The sequence below is a fragment of the Myxocyprinus asiaticus genome, chromosome 36 (assembly GCF_019703515.2).
Source record: "Myxocyprinus asiaticus isolate MX2 ecotype Aquarium Trade chromosome 36, UBuf_Myxa_2, whole genome shotgun sequence".
Taxonomy (NCBI): Eukaryota; Metazoa; Chordata; class Actinopteri; order Cypriniformes; family Catostomidae; genus Myxocyprinus; species Myxocyprinus asiaticus.
In genome coordinates, this window is record NC_059379.1 from 29,648,782 (window position 1) to 29,664,994 (window position 16,213).

The 16,213-nt window shown below is 42.0% G+C and overlaps 1 protein-coding gene across 1 annotated transcript in view; it reads left to right on the forward strand.

The window, feature by feature from the left end:
- frmpd2 (FERM and PDZ domain containing 2) overlaps positions 1–3,260 on the forward strand; it is a 46,722-nt gene extending 43,462 nt beyond the window's left edge. The window contains exon 29 of the mRNA XM_051674454.1: positions 2,051–3,260. The gene's annotated coding sequence lies outside the window, so the exon portion shown is untranslated. The remainder of the gene's footprint in view (positions 1–2,050) is intronic.
- The last annotated feature ends 12,953 nt before the right edge of the window (positions 3,261–16,213 follow it).

The window sequence follows — 16,213 nt, forward strand, 5'->3', positions numbered from 1 at the left end:
AAGACTTGACCATACAACATGAACCCAGCGGGAGCCGATCAGAGCGCCTTTGAAAAGTTCTACAGTGGGCAACCACCATTTGGAATCGAGATGGCCCTGTGATTCAAATCTATAGTTCCTTTGTGGCACACTTCAAGGAGGTTTTCGGATGCCCAAGTGGGGACTCTCAGTTTCATGAACAGCTTTATCGACTCTGCCAAATTAAATGACAAATCACCGATTATGCCCTCAGTTTCAGACACTGGTGCTCTTTCCATCAGCCCTCAGTCCAATTCCTGGGTTACAACATCAGCCCAGAGGGAGTGGAGATGGACATGGGGAATGTCCAGGCAGTCCAGTCTTGGCCACCTCCGACCACGATTGAGGAACTCTGGAATTAAAGCACCCTGGCTGCACCACTCACATCACTCCTCCGTTGCAAGTCTAAACTGCTGTCCTGGTCTCCATCCGCGTCCGCAGCCTTCCAGCGGCTCAAGGATGCCTTCACTTCTGCACCAATCCTCGTACACCCCAATTCAGATCTTACTTTCGTGGTCGAAGTAGACACCTCCACCACCGGCGTCGGAGCGATCCTCTCCCAGCGGCAGGGGAACCCCTCCAAATTACACCTCTGTGCCTTCTTTTCCCGTAAGCTGTCTCCGGCGGAGCAGAATTACGATATTGGCAACCGGGAGCTTCTGGCCATCAAGCTGGCGCTTGAGGGGTGGCGCCATTGGCTGAAGGGTTCCCATCATCCCTTTCAAGCTATCACAGACCATCAGAACTTGGAGTACCTCAGGGACTTTCATCAGTTGAACCCCCACCAGGCCCGGTGGGCCTTATTCTTCACCAGGTTCCATTTCCACGTCACATACAGTCCAGGGTCCAAGAACACTAAGGCAGACACTCTTTCCCGACTTCACACTCCGGATCCCATTCCCACAACTCCAGAAACCATTCTGCCATCCTCTCTGATCATCAGTCCCATCCACTGGACCCTGGATGACCAGATCTCAGAAGTTACCGTCGCTGAACCCGCTCCGCCGCGGTGCCCGGAGAAATGCACTTACGTTCCCACTCCCATCTGCCAACAGCTCATGGAGACAGTCCATTCCTCCCTGGGAACAGGACATCCTGGATTTCACCAGACCCTCTCATTTCTCAAGGATCATTATTGGTGGCCCCATATGTCTCGGGAGGTTCAACGGTTCGTCCAATCCTGCCCCGTCTGCGCCATTTCTAAATCACCCCGTTACCTTCCTTCCGGCAAACTGGTACCACTACCAATTCCACGCCAACCCTAGTCACACCTAGGAGTGGATTTTATCACCAATCTCCATTCCTCTGATGGCTTCACATGCGTACTAGTCACCATTGATTGATTCTACAAGGTGTGTCGTCTAGTCCCCATGAAAGCCCTTCCCACATCGTCTCTGATCGCGGTCCCCAATTCACCTTGAGAGTATGGAAGGCCTTCTTCTCCCTCCTAGGTGTGTCAGGATATCACCCCCAGACCAATGGACAGACTGAACGTAAGATTCCGGAAATTGGGTGCTTCCTCTGAACTTACTGCCACCACAACCAGCACAGCTGGAACCAGTACCTCCCCTGGGCCGAGTATGCCCAAAACTCTCTGCGCCAGCCAACTACCGGCCTAACACCTTTCCAGTGTGTGCTTGGTCTCAGCCTCCTTTGTTCCCTTGGTCAGGGGAACCTTCCGACATGCCTTCCATCAACCACTGGTTCTCGGAGAGTGAGAGGGTCTGGGATGCCACATATTTACACCTCCAGAGAGCTGTCCGACGCCATAAAGATCAGGCAGACGTACGATGCTCCAACCCTCCACCATATCAACCGGGACAGAAGGTCTGGCTGTCCACACAAGACATCAAACTCCAACTACTATGCAAAAAGCTGTAAGTCCCCGATACATTGGTCCCTTCACTATCTCACATCAGATAAACCCAGTTACATACAGACTCCAACTCCCCTCACATTACTGTATCTCACCTACCTTTCACGTATCCCATCTGAAGCCATATCAATCACCTCAGTCTTCCTCTTCCTCTAGGTCCGGTGGGGTTGTGGAGCCCCCTCCGCCACTGCTCCTTGATGACGGCCCAGCTGACGCCGTACACGAGATCCTGGACTCTTGACGTCGAAGAGGTTGTCTCGAGTACCTTGTCGACTGGGAGGGGTATGGCCCAGAACAAAGATCATGGGTGGATCGGGACGACATCCTGGACCTGGCCCTACTAACAAGATTCCACGCGGACCATCCCCAGTGTCCTGCTCTGTGTGGCTGGGGTCGGCCTCGACCCTGGGAGTTTCGGGCCTCTGGAGCGGTCCGTGGAGGAGGGGGTAATGTCACATCCACACCGGACTCCCTCTCATACTCCATACTCTGCTCACTCTCCCCTGAGTATTAATTATCCACACCTGATCCCAATTCATCCCTCATCAACTCACCACTATAAGTATTCACCCTGCCACTTCATCCTTGTCAAGTCTCCGCAAGGAAATGTTAGACTCTCTTGCTCTCCTGTCTCCAGCGAGAAGCTAAACTCTCTCTCCAACGATTTCCCTATTCCAAGATTCCTTCATCACCCTGCTATACTCCATTCTCATTAAGTTAAGTTCATCTTACTGCATTGCTGCTTAATTACATTCTGTTTATTCAATAAAGCTCCCGCATCTGTGTTAACCCGTCATCTATGTCAGTGTGCTACGTTACAAATAGACTTGAATAAAATAAATAAAATGTTGTTAACAAACATGTTGTATTTTTTTTTTTACCAACGGTTCGTTGAGAAAAGCGGAATTGTTGCAAAAAAAGCTAAATTCCTACAGATGCACTGCAAGTTGTCCACAAGATGGCATCACAGCTGCATAAACATTTCTCTGTTCTCAATTTTTAGCGGACACTTGACATTTTGTCTCTGGTGAAATGGGTTATTGTTTTTGTTTGTGATATTACTACATCCTAAATGCTAATGTATCACCATTATGGTAAGTACATATTATGCCACCTAGGAAGAAACCAACTTAACAGCTCTTTAATGTCTGTTTGTTCACAGGTACACTGACGCTGACCTAGTATTGCACCAAACAATGTTTATGGCAACTTACCATAACCTACCCAGCTACCTTAACTACTATATTATTTATTAACTGTGACTTAAACATTATTATTTGTCTGGTGCCTTGCAGTCAAAATAAGATATCACAGCTCATAAAGCCACCAGATATGCCTGTTTTAAGAACTGAAATATGTATAATGACCTCAGTCTGTTCTTTAACTTTACAATAATGCTTTAAATGTATATGTAAACTACTTTAATTGTGATTAAAAATAATTTTGTGCTGTTTGAGTCATTATTACATGTCGTCATCATCATAGTAGTCGTGAAAATCGAAAGCAAGTAAAAGAGAGATAGACACTACACATAAACATTAACATTTGAGACAGAGACCAGGAGAGAAAGCATTCACTGTTTCCAACCACTTTTATGTATAAACCAGTGAAACATTTCTATCCATTATTTTACATTTTGTTTCAAAATAATTAGCAATTTTTCAGGTTGGTTCAGTTAAGTGCATTCTAAAAGACAGTAAGTGCCTGCTAGTAAGGTGATCTGCAATTTTAAGTGAAAGCCAGGGCTTCCTTTCCTACAACCAAAGTTTTGGGCATTGCGATTCCACTCATTCATTTTTCTATGTCGTCCTTCTGTCCCACCTTATACTGTATCTGATTTAACACATACTCAGATCTGAGATGAAGCGAGATAAGTTTTGATTATAAAAATACAGATAAGGTTTCAGTTCAGTGTTGCTTTGAGTGTATGAATAAACACAGAGACTTTTATTGCAAGACAGCTATCAGAAATGTCACAGTCTCTGAGACTTACTACAGCAGACCCCTTCCTCACTTCATACTAAGTGTACCTCAACTTCCAGAAAATTACCATCTGCACAATCCATCAAAAGACCTGAGGGATTACAAGTTTTTTTTTTTTTTTTTTTTTGTTTTTTTACAGAACTTCCCTTGCCATGAGGTGCAGACGAAGCCCTGAAATATGGGCCTTAAGTTGAGAAAGAACAGTAGTCAGCCTGCACCCATCCTGTCAGAATACACAGGAGTCAAGTCTGCTAGAATAACTGCTGAAGTTACATAACATGTTTCTGCCAATATTCATGGTGTGTTATAATGTGTTGTGAGCTGTGGGTGTGATTTTGAAGAGCAACAGGGGAGGTTAATGGAGCACAGTGAAAGTACTTAAAACACAGTTTAATCGATCAAATCCAACAACTGTATTATGTACACTCCTTTGCTTTCTTATGAAGTGAGACTCACTATTTTGGATTTGTGAGTGAAATGTGCAAAAATACTATTGTAAAGCCCATACGAGTCTTTTAGCTACAGAATTTAAGTATAAAAACAATATCGCAAAGCAAAAATTATGGTGAAAGAGAGGAACTGGGAAGGTAACTCAACATGAGCCGAGATTAAATGTGCAAACTTGCATCTCCTGCAAGAGAGACACTACTTTACATGTCTGGCGCATGCATACTATATACATTAGACCACAGCTCTAACCCATTGCATTTTTTTTAAAAGGGGATGATCAAGGCATTAAAAGCATGCAGTAACAAACACTTGCAATCATTTTCCACCTGGACTGTTTCAGTGATGTAGGTGGCAGCAGCAGAGCATGTTAAACATGAGCAGGCCAGTTAAGTTTATAATTTATCTGTTTGTATACATGCTATCAGATAAGTAATTTCTTGCTGACATGTTTGATTCAGTTATTCTAATTATTGATGCATAAATTAGCACATTACAAAAAAATCTGGTCTGGACATTTTGTTTGATTATGTTCCAGCAATTTAAAATAAGTTCAGATCACTGTGATAGGATTTACACATAATAAAAAGCTATAAACCACTGACAGGGTTTTTTAAAAAGAGCTTGTTTAAAGGAATAGTTCACCCAGAAATTATCATTATGTCATCATTTACTCACCTCCATCCCATCTCAAACTTGAATAACTTTATCCTGTGAAACACAAACAAAGATGTTTTAATGGAGATATGCGGTTCTTTTGTCCATACAATGCAAGTTAATGAGGTCCAATGCTTTCAAGCACCCACGAGACATAAAGGCACTCTGTGCATATGCTCAAGCTGTGAGGAGAACCATCTGATTCAGCATTACTAAATGGCACTATTGACTATAAATCAGACTTTTTTTTCTTCTTACCATTAATTTAGAGGAGTCATGGACAAACGAGCACTTAAAAATCCCCAGTTTCATCTTCCTGAAAGGCTATAATAATTGAATTCAAGGGTACATCCACAAATTCAGACATAATCCACATTTAATATTGTTGCACTTACGTTTAAAATAAGTCACATTGTGTACAGAGCCGGCCATCCTATAGGCCAATGGTTCCCAAGCCTGTTCCTGGAGTCCCCCCAACGCTGCACATTTTTTATATCTCCCTTATCTGTCACACCTAATTCAGGTCATAGAGTCTCTACTAACAAGCTAATGGGTTGAATCAGGTGTGTATGATTAGGGAGATATCCAAAATGTGTAGTGTTGGGGAGCCTCCAGGAACAGGGTTGGGAATCACTGCTATAGGCAAAAAAAGCTAATGCCTAGGCTGCCCCCGACGTACCTGGGGGGCCCTGTGAAAAATGCATAGTATATTTCATAATAATATTAAGAATCATCAGGGACTTTTATTTTGAAATTCCTTATCGCTCTAAATATTCCACAGTTCATGCAGTTAGTGTGATGAACATGCATGGACCTCATCATTTAACATAAAAATCTCAAGGTGATAACCAAAAACGACATATCAAAAATAACATGAACTCTGAATAATCACCTAATGACAAATAAGTAAAAGTTACAACAAATACCATAACAGCAGTGTCTATAAAATCAGTAAACCTTAAAGCTATAAGCAGTAAACAGTAATTTGTATAATTTATTCATACTGCAATGCATTGCTGGGTTGTAGATCACCAATTGTAATTCACTGCAGAAGCGACTGGTTGGCTGAGGTATCTATTGGGGCATGAATTTATGCGACCGGCAACGGGGGGTGGGGGGTGGTCGCTGTCCTCTTCTGCATACCACTGCCCCCTTCAGCATATCGCGGCGCCGTTTTGCGGCCCTTTTCAGCCAGTTGCAGCCCATTCGGCATAACACAGCAGCTCGTTTCAGCTTATTGCCACCCATTTGGCACTGCTCAGCCCCGTTTCGCGGCCGGCCCACTGGGAATAGTCCCGGATCTCCCTATGGCCAGTTCGCAAACAAATAATAATAACAGAAAAATGCAAACTTGACAGGAGAACCAACATGACAGATATACCAACCAAGGGGTATAACACAAGACAATCCAGCAACTACAAATGAAACAAGACCAGTATATATATTGTGCATTGAAGGATAATGGAGAACAGGTGAAACTAATGAATGCCACCTGGCATCCCAACCTGATCAAAACAAAACAAAAATCAAACTACTGCTAATTTTAGGCAGAATAGTCCAGGGGGGCTCAGGTGGGACAGGAAAAAACCACAGGAGTACCAATAAGACAGACTAGGGCGGAACCAGTGAAACAGGAAGACTAGGACCAGGCTAAGAAAGGGTGGGATGGAAAACCAAGGGAGCGGCTCCGAAACAGGAACAGGGTTAGGCAGCTCTTGGGTGAGAGCAGATTCCAGCGGGTGGGCAACCCAAGCGGAAGTGGTTTTGAAACAGGACCTGGGTTAGGTGGCTCTAGGTCGGGGGCAAGGTGGAGTTGCAGCAGAGCAGGAAGAAGGACTGGTAACCCTGAAGCTGGGAAGAGAAATGGTGACCCTGGAGCAAGAAGAAGGTCAAGCGGTTCTGGGGTAGGGGCAAAACTGGATTCTGGCTGCTCAGGGGTAAGACAAGGGTGCTCTGAGACAGGAATGAGGTCCGGTGGCTTTAAGATGGGTACGGGGTGTGGCAGCTCCGGTGCGGGGGTATAATAGGAGTCTCACGGCTTTGGAGTGGGGGCAAGACCAGGGGGCTCCGGAGTGGGAGGACAGGGGACAGGCCAAGGGGAGACTAGCAGGACCGACCAAGGAATGGGTGGCTCCAGAGGGGGGATAAGATCGGGAAAATCTGGAGCTAGAAGAGGGATGGGCAGCTCCAGTGCGAGAATGAGGCCAGGCTGTCCTGGAGCAGGCATGATGTCAAATGACTCCAGAGTGGGAGCAGGGAACAATGGGGGTAGCAGTCCTGAAGACCCCTGAAGAGCTAGCCCTGCCGGGGCAGAAAAGAGAGCGAGACCTGGTGAAGTAGACAGGGCTGGCGGGGCAGAAAGGCGAGCACAGCCTGACACAATAGCCACCAAAGAAAGGGCTGAACCAACCACTGGGAGGTGGGATGGGTCAGTGGTGGCTGCTGGTGAAAGGATCAGAACAACTGCAGGGAAGAAGGATGATTCGGTTGTAACCACTTGAAAGAAGGGTTACTCACTGGTGTCCACAGGGGAAAAAAATCTCTTGTTCCAGGGAGTCCTGGTCAAGATGGCTGCACCAACAATTTCACACAAAAAAAAACAAAAAACAATTACACATTTTAAACAACAAATAGTACATAAAAATAGTTTTAAAAAAGCCATACAAGCCATACCATTCAAAGACTATGAAAACAGCAGCATGATTCCTTCAGTGCAGATTTTAAAAGACATTTAAAAACATTTAAAGAGGTGTCACGTTTATATGTTCTTGTTTTCATGCCTTTTATTTTAAAGTTTAGTTCCTGTTCTTGTTCAGGTCATGCGGTGTCATGTCATGTTTCCCTCATGTGATCTTGTCACGTGTTTCCCCTGTTCATGTGTCTTGTTTTCATTGGTTCATTATTAGATTACCTTGTTATTAGTCTTGTCTTTTCATTGGTTAAAGTTAATTTAGTCTTGTTATCTTGTTTATAGTTTAGTCTTGCTCAGTATATCAGCCTTGCCCTACTGATTAGTGGTTCACCATTCACCGTAGGAGAGACGGTTATGAGCCAGTGCCCATGCCTGCCACGGTTAACGAGCCAATGCCCACGCCTTCCACGGCCAACGAGCCAACGCCCACGCCTGCCACAGCCAACGAGCTGGAAGCCTCGTCTGTCCCAGAACTGGCGTTGCCAGCCTCGTCCATCCCAGAGCCAGCACTGCCAATTTCAGAGGAGGAGAAGAAAGGCTTTTGTTCCCGTGTACATGACCACGGAGGTCATTCCCGAGTTTCTGCCAGTTTACATGACCACGGAGGTCGTTTCCAAGGCTCTGCTCATGTTCACGACCACAGAGATCTTTCCCGAGTCTTTGCCCATGCCCACGACCACAGAGGTCGTTCCCAAGCCTCTTCCCATGTACACGACCACAGAGGTTGTTCTTGAGTCTCTGCCCATGTTCACGACCACAGACGTCATTCCTGAGTCTCTGCCAGTGTTCACGAGCACGGAGGTCATTTTCCAGTCATCCAGGACTCTTAGCCTCGAGCCTCCCATGGCTCCACCTTCCATGGCTTCACCCCTTGAGCCTCCCACAGCTCCGCCTTCCACAGCTTTGCCCCTCGTGTCTCCCACGGCTCCGTCTTCCACAGGTTCGCCCCTCGAGCCTTCCATGGCTTCGCCTTTCACGGCTTCGCCCCTCAAGCCTCCCACGGCTCCGCCTTCCACGGCTTCACCCCTCGAGCCTCCCACGGCTCCGCCTTCCATGGCTTCGCCCCTCGAGCCTCTCATGGCTCCGCCTTCCACGACTTTGCCCCTCATCATGGCTGCCAAGCCAGAGTTCCACATCATGGTTGCTGAGCTTGCGTCACCTTCTGCCCCGGATCCTCAGTGTGCTCCAGGCCATGGCACAGCCATGCCAGAGTCAGCTCCAGGCCATGTCACAGCCATGCCAGAGTCAGCTCCAGGCCATGTCACAGCCATACCAGAGTCAGCTCCAGGCCATGTCACAGCCATGCCTGAGTCAGCTCCATGCCATGTCACAGCCACGCCAGAGTCTGCTCCATGCCATGTCACAGTCACGCCAGAGTCTACTCTATGCCATGTCACAGCCACACCAGAGTCTGCTCCATGCCATGTCACAGCCACGCCTCAGCCTGTTCCATGCCATGTCACAGCCATGCCAGAGTCAGCTCCAGGCCATGTCACAGCCATACCAGAGTCAGCTCCAGGCCATGTCACAGCCATGCCTGAGTCAGCTCCATGACATGTCACAGCCATGCCAGAGTCTGCTCCATGCCATGTCACAGTCACGCCAGAGTCTGCTCCATGCCATGTCACAGCCACACCAGAGTCTGCTCCATGCCATGTCACAGCCACACCTCAGCCTGTTCCATGCCATGTCACAGCCACACCTCAGCCTGTTCCATGCCATGTCACAGCCACGCCAGATTCTGCTCCATGCCATGTCACAGCCATGCCTCAGCCTGTTCCATGCCATGTCACAGCCACGCCTCAGCCTGCTCCATGCCATGTCATAGCAATGCCTCAGCCTGCTCCATGCCATGTCACAGCAGTACCTCAGCCTGCTCCATGCCATGTCATAGCAGTGCCTCTGCTGAGAGGGATGACGTAAGCTCGTTGGTAAGGTCACGCGTCACATGGAGGAGGAGGCAGGAAGCGTGTCATTGTATACAGAATCCAACTTTTTAAGTAATGATGAGGTTGCATGCATGAAAACAACCCTCTTTCTGGCTTCAAATGGGAAGCATTTTTTAAAATGAAAAAGGAAGCCCAGCTTCGGTTTAAGCTTTTTCATCAGATTATCAATATGCACATTAAAAACCAACTTTTCATCAAGCCAAATGCCAAAGTAATTTTTTACTCAAACTGTTATGCTAATAATATAATTTGTAATGTCAAATAAACGAATAAATTTAAAAAATGCGAAATAGAAACAGAAGTTGTCTCAAATTTCGTATACAATCACATACATGCGCATGTTCTTTGGGGGGTGGGGGGAGGGGGGTTGTGGGGGGTTCCGTTAGCACAGCCATTGACCAGAAAAATTATAAATGGCAATCCATGTCAAAAAGGTTGCCGATCCCTGTGCTAGACTGTGGTAACTATCGATGAATGAGAGATTAGGCGCTAAAACGGACAGTCCTCAGTTCTGTCTGTCATAGATATAACAAACTTTACACAAACAAAAGAGAGCTCAGCTTGCACTTTTATTGCTTATTCAACTTTCATTGCACCAAAACGGCATCTTGTGTCATCTTGGCAAAATAATAAACGTATTCTTCTCTCCCTTCTTGTCAGAGAACACTCTTTCTTAGCAGTGTATAATAAATAGACATGCAGATCTCACACTCAGCATGGTTTATGAAATAAATAAATAAAGGTATCATCGGAAATTATGCAGATACATATGAATGGAGGTTTACATGGAGATGCTCTCGGTTAAGTGATAAGCAGATTTTATTATCGTCTCTTCGATCCAACACACAGCAACAAGTGAATGATCTACTTTCTCTTTAACTATAAATGCTGATGTTAGAACATTTTGCTACATTAGCATACTATTCTGCTATACATCTTGTGGTTGTGTGTTAGTTTATTTGCCCATTTAACTAAATTCTGATCTTATTAACCTTCTAGTTGTTGAGGCTAATGACAACGGAACTTTCTCACAGTTTCCAGAAATGCAAACACTTGCTTACTTCTGCATTGCAATATAAGGTGTATAGAAGTTTATTCAGTAAATGTGTTTCCATCATCATTTATGCACATTTCCTCTTATCTAGCATATACTTTTTTATGTGCATTTTTGGAGATTTTATTTGCATCTTGGTGTTTTCATCCAGCAGTTTTTATGCATATCCCAAAATTTGTATAAAGATAAGTGGATGGAAACCCAGCTAATAATAATCATTTCAAACAGTAGTGTGCCACATTGTTGTCACATGATCTTTACTAAACACATTCTATCCACGTTATTTTTCAACGTAACTATGGCGTGGCCATTATCAACCTTGAATGTGGACCATTTCCGGTATAATCCATCTCCAGCTTTTTCAACGATACAAAAATACTAATTTACTCTGCCTTACATTGCAGGCTGGCAATATACTGTATGTCATCATCTTATCATAAACACATTGGTTCGGAGCGCATATAGTTTAACCGGTTGTCACATTTTTCCATTGTTTCATCACACACTGTTGCATTGGCAGACGACTGCTAGGCCGAGGGAATGAATTACAGATAAGGTGCTGAAACAGATCTTTAACTCTGTCGTCACGGATAACACAAACTTTACACACAATCAAGAGAGAGAGGGAGAAAAAGAACAGAAAGCAGCTGGGGGGAAAAGCAGCTCGACTTAACGTGCACTTTTATGCATCTTCAACTTTCAATTCACTAATTCTGCATCTTGTTTCATCTTGGCAAATTAATAAACGCATTTTTCTCTCCTTTCTTGTCAGAAAACATTTTCTCTTTACGGTGTATAGTAAACAGACATGCAGATCTCACAGTCAGCATGTCTTGTGAAATATCACATTTGGAAATAAATAAATAATTGCAACATCGGAGGTTTCACAGATAAATATGAATGGAGGTTTACGGAGACAAGAAACACGGCATTGTCACACTCTTGGTAAAGTAACAAGCAGATTATATTACCGTCTTTTCAATACAACACAGTAACAAGTAAATTATCTACTTACGCTTTTACTATAAATGCTGACTTTAGAAAAATTATCCAACATTAGCATTACTCTGCTGTACATCCTGTGGTTGTGTGATAGTTTATAAGCCGATATCACTAAATTCTGTTATTATTATCCTTCTAGTTATTTATTGTGGCCAATGACAGCGGTACTTTGCCACAGTAAATATTGTTAATATTAAAAAACACAACTGATCAGCTACCATTAGAGTAAGCTGGAGAGGAACGATCTATTGAGTAAAACCACAGATATTCAAGTTCACATTTAATTTTTTTTTTTTTTATCATTTTATTTTTTTATCATCAATTTTTTAATAGTAAAATGTTTGAAAATATTAATTTATATAGGGTAATTTGCCCCCATTAAAAGCAATGTTCATTTACATTTAAATTGTAACATACTGTATATTGATAAACTTTTAGTTTTACCCCCAGGGTAAACTTGTCCAAGGTGTCATCCGATTTTTACAGAATGTATAAAATAAATCTGATATCATTCTTAGTAATGTATTTTTTAAATTTAAAGTAAATATAAGATCAAATATTTTATGTAATTGTTTATTTTCACAATTTACTTGAATAATTTAATAACTAAACAATGACAGGCAAATCAAATAACAAAATCCCAGTCAAAGAGATTCATCTGAAAGTTAAACTTATTTTATGAATTATATACTGTGCTGGCCTATGAATATATACATATACAGACACCCATATTTGTAACTGAAGGCATGTCATAAAAGCAATATTATGAATATAGATTGAATTCCACTCAATTAGCCTATTAATTTATAAGGAATGGAAAAGATGTTTGAAATGTACATCTAGTATTCAACAATAAGTTAATAATTATTAAATTGAATAATGACACCAGAAAAAACAGAATATAATGTCACAGATCACAATTTTTCAATTAAGATATTTTTATTTATTTTTATTTTTATAATTTAACCTAAAAAATAATTTGGATAGAATAAATCTAAAAAATGTTGATATTCAGATGAAATATGAAGATTAATAGGAGCACAGACATTCAATAAAGGTGCTGAGATGAGATTTAGTGTCATCAATGGTCAAGAGAAAAAATAAATAAATAAATAAATAAATATATATATATATATATACAGGGTTGGGAGGGTTACTTTTGAAATGTATTCCTCTACAGATTACAGATTACATGATGTAAAATGTAATTTGTAATGTATTCCGTTAGATTACTCAAGGTCAGAAACGTATTCTAAATACTTTGTATTACTTCTTCAGCACTGGTAGATTTTTTCACTTGTTTTGACAATAGAAACTCTGCCAGTACAGTAAGACAAAATACACATGTTAAAAATACATTCTCTGAAAAACCTAAATATCTTATGCAGTGTTGTTTCTAAAACAAGATCAATCAAATTGATCTTGTTTTAAGGATTTTTAGATATTTTTACAGGAAAACAATACAAAAATTATCATCAAGAATACGATTGTTGCCCTAATATCAAAGTTCTTACTAGAAAAAAAGAAATTATGATCCAACGTGAATTTTCTTGATAAAAAAATATGATCGTGCCTGATAACATGTGCATGTAAAATGGCTAGAAATAGCATTTTAGCTTAACGTAAAGCTGACAATTTACACAAGGTTTATTTCTATTTCTTCTCCTCCAAACTTTAAACTTACTTCTCTGTCTGCTCGTATGAATGTAACACATCATAAGAAAGTGTTTCACCGCTGTTCAGATGCACTTAAGATCACATCATTTATATGTATAAATGTTCTCCATCTGAAAGGACTAAATATTAAATGAAACAAATGACAATAAAATGCAAAGTAATCTCTTCAGTAATCAAAATACTTTTTGAATGTAACTGTATTCTAATTACCAATGATTTAAACTGTAACTGAAGTAGAATACAGTTACTTATATTTTGTATTTTAAATACGTATTCCCGTTACATGTATTCCATTACTCCCCAACCCTGTATACATATATATTGTCAAATCATAGGAAGTAATAAAAAATAACAAACACATATATTATAAACATATGATAATCATTTAGAATTTCATTTTTATGACATATGGAAAAGTTTGTACAGTGGCAGAAGAAGGACCACTGTATTCAAACAGACATGCAATTACTAAATCACAGAGAGGAACTGCACAGCATGTAAAGAGGATTTACTAGTTCTAACATTTTCACTTATGACTAACCACATCAGCATCCACGGCTCTGCTCTCAGTCTCTTCATTTTTAACCTGTGTGAAACAGTGCTGCCCTGGAGTCCAAGTGGCCACTTTACAAGCCCTCCCTCTCCCTTCATTCTTTTGCTCTTCATCTTTGAGACATGCACTTCCAACAAGCAACATCTGATTATAGATGCTCTTACTCTCCAGAAATGTGAGGAACCACAAAATAATCCACAAGAGGAGTTTAACAGCACCAAGGCACCATGTTCCATGTGGTTTTATAGGACTTAGTTGATGACACTATGTGGTTATGTTTTACATCCTCTAACCTCAATATTCTCTAACGTTTCCCACTCGGGATGACAGAGGGCCAGAATAATAAATCATTCTGCAGTATCTGTCAATTGCTGTTCATAAAATAGTGATAGCTCCCAATAAAAGTTCACATTCATTTCCACACTGGGATGGTTTATGGGTGGCCTACTTAGTCTTACATTATGGATGTATATTTTTTATAGTTTGGAAACTGTGTGGAGCCTTCACACAATGTGGGGTTAAAATACACAGCAAAAGCAATCTGTGTAAGTCATGGATATAGGGAGGAAGTGAAGCTAATTTGAGTTAACCTGGAGCAGGATGTTGACCTTACCATCTGGAGTGGACCGCAAACATTTTAGCCATCAGACAGTGACCACACAGTGACACTGCAGACATTGGTTGCTGTGTGCAGCTGATGTGAGATCAGTTTTGCATTTATCCAGACTGAGCCCAGGATTTGTGATGACAAAGCTGATTGCTGGTGGATTTAAGACAGCAAGCCTGAAGGACACACAGAGATAAGTGGAAATCAGTCATCACAAGAGCTATCCACAAGATGTCACCTGTGCCATTTATAAACAGTTACAATGGTATCCCAGAGAAGACAGAAGTGTGGCATCCTATTGCTCAGAAAAATCTGCCCTTTCATCAGATCACATTCAGTGGCCCCAAAAACGTATTAAGACACATTAAGTCACACTTAAAGAGATAGTTCACAAAAAAAAATTAAAATCCTCTCATCATTAACATGTGTATGACTTTCTTCTGCAGAACTAAAATGAATCTGAAAGTTAAACTTATTTTATGAATTATACAGTGGCATGCAAAAGTTTGGGCACCCCTGATCAAAATGTCTGTTGCTGTGAATAGCCAAGCGAGCAAAAGATGGCCTGATTTCCAAAAGGCTTAAAGATGACACATTTCTTTAATATTTTAAGCAATTTTACTTTTTTATATTCATCTTTTACAGTTTCAAAATAACAAAAAAGGAAAAGGGCCCAAAGCAAACGTTTGGGCACCCTGCATTGTCAGTACTTAGTAACACCCCCTGGCAAGTATCACAGCTTGTAAAAGTGTCTTTCAATTTTTGTTTGGGGGATTTTTGCCCATTCTTTCTTGCAAAAGGCTTCAAGTTCTGTGAGATTCTTGGGCTGTCTTGCATGCACTGCTCTTTTGAGTTCAATCCACAGATTTTCGATGATGTTTAGGTCGGGGGACTGTGAGGGCCATGGCAAAACCTTCAGCTTGTGCCTCTTGGGGTAGTCCATTGTGGATTTTGAGGTGTGTTTAGGATCATTATCCTGTTGTAGAAGCAATCCTCTTTTCATCTTCAGCTTTTTTACAGATGGTGTGATGTTTTCTTCCAGAATTTGCTGGTATTTAATTTAATCCATTCTTTCCTCTACCAGTGACATGTTCCCCTGTGCCACTGGCATCAACACTAGCCCAAAGCATGATCGATCCACCCACATGCTTAACAGTTTGGAGAGGTGTTCTTTTCATGAAATTCTGCACCCTTTTTTTCCAAACATACCTTTGCTCATTGCGGCCAAAAAGTTATATTTTAACTTCATCAGTCCGCAAGACTTGTTTCCAAAATGCATCAGGCTTGTTTAGATGTTCATTTGCAAACTTCTGACTCTGAAATTTGTGGTGAGGATGCAGGAAAGGTTTTCTTCTCATGATTCTTCCCATGAAGGTCATATTTGTGCAGGTGTCGCTGCACAGTAGAACAGTGCACCACTACTCCAGAGTCTGCTAAATCTTCCTTAAGGTCTTTTGCAGTCAAACAGGGGTTTTGATTTGCCTTTCTAGCAATCCTATGAGGAGTTCTGTCTGAAAGTTTTATTGGTCTTCCAGACCTCAACTTGAACTCCACCGTTCCTGTTAACTGCCATTTCTTAATTACATTATGAACTGAGGAAACGGCTCCCTGAAAATGCTTTGTTATCTTCTTATAGCCTTCTCCTGCTTTGTGGGCATCAGTTATTTTAATTTTCAGAGAGCTAGGCAGCTGCTTAGA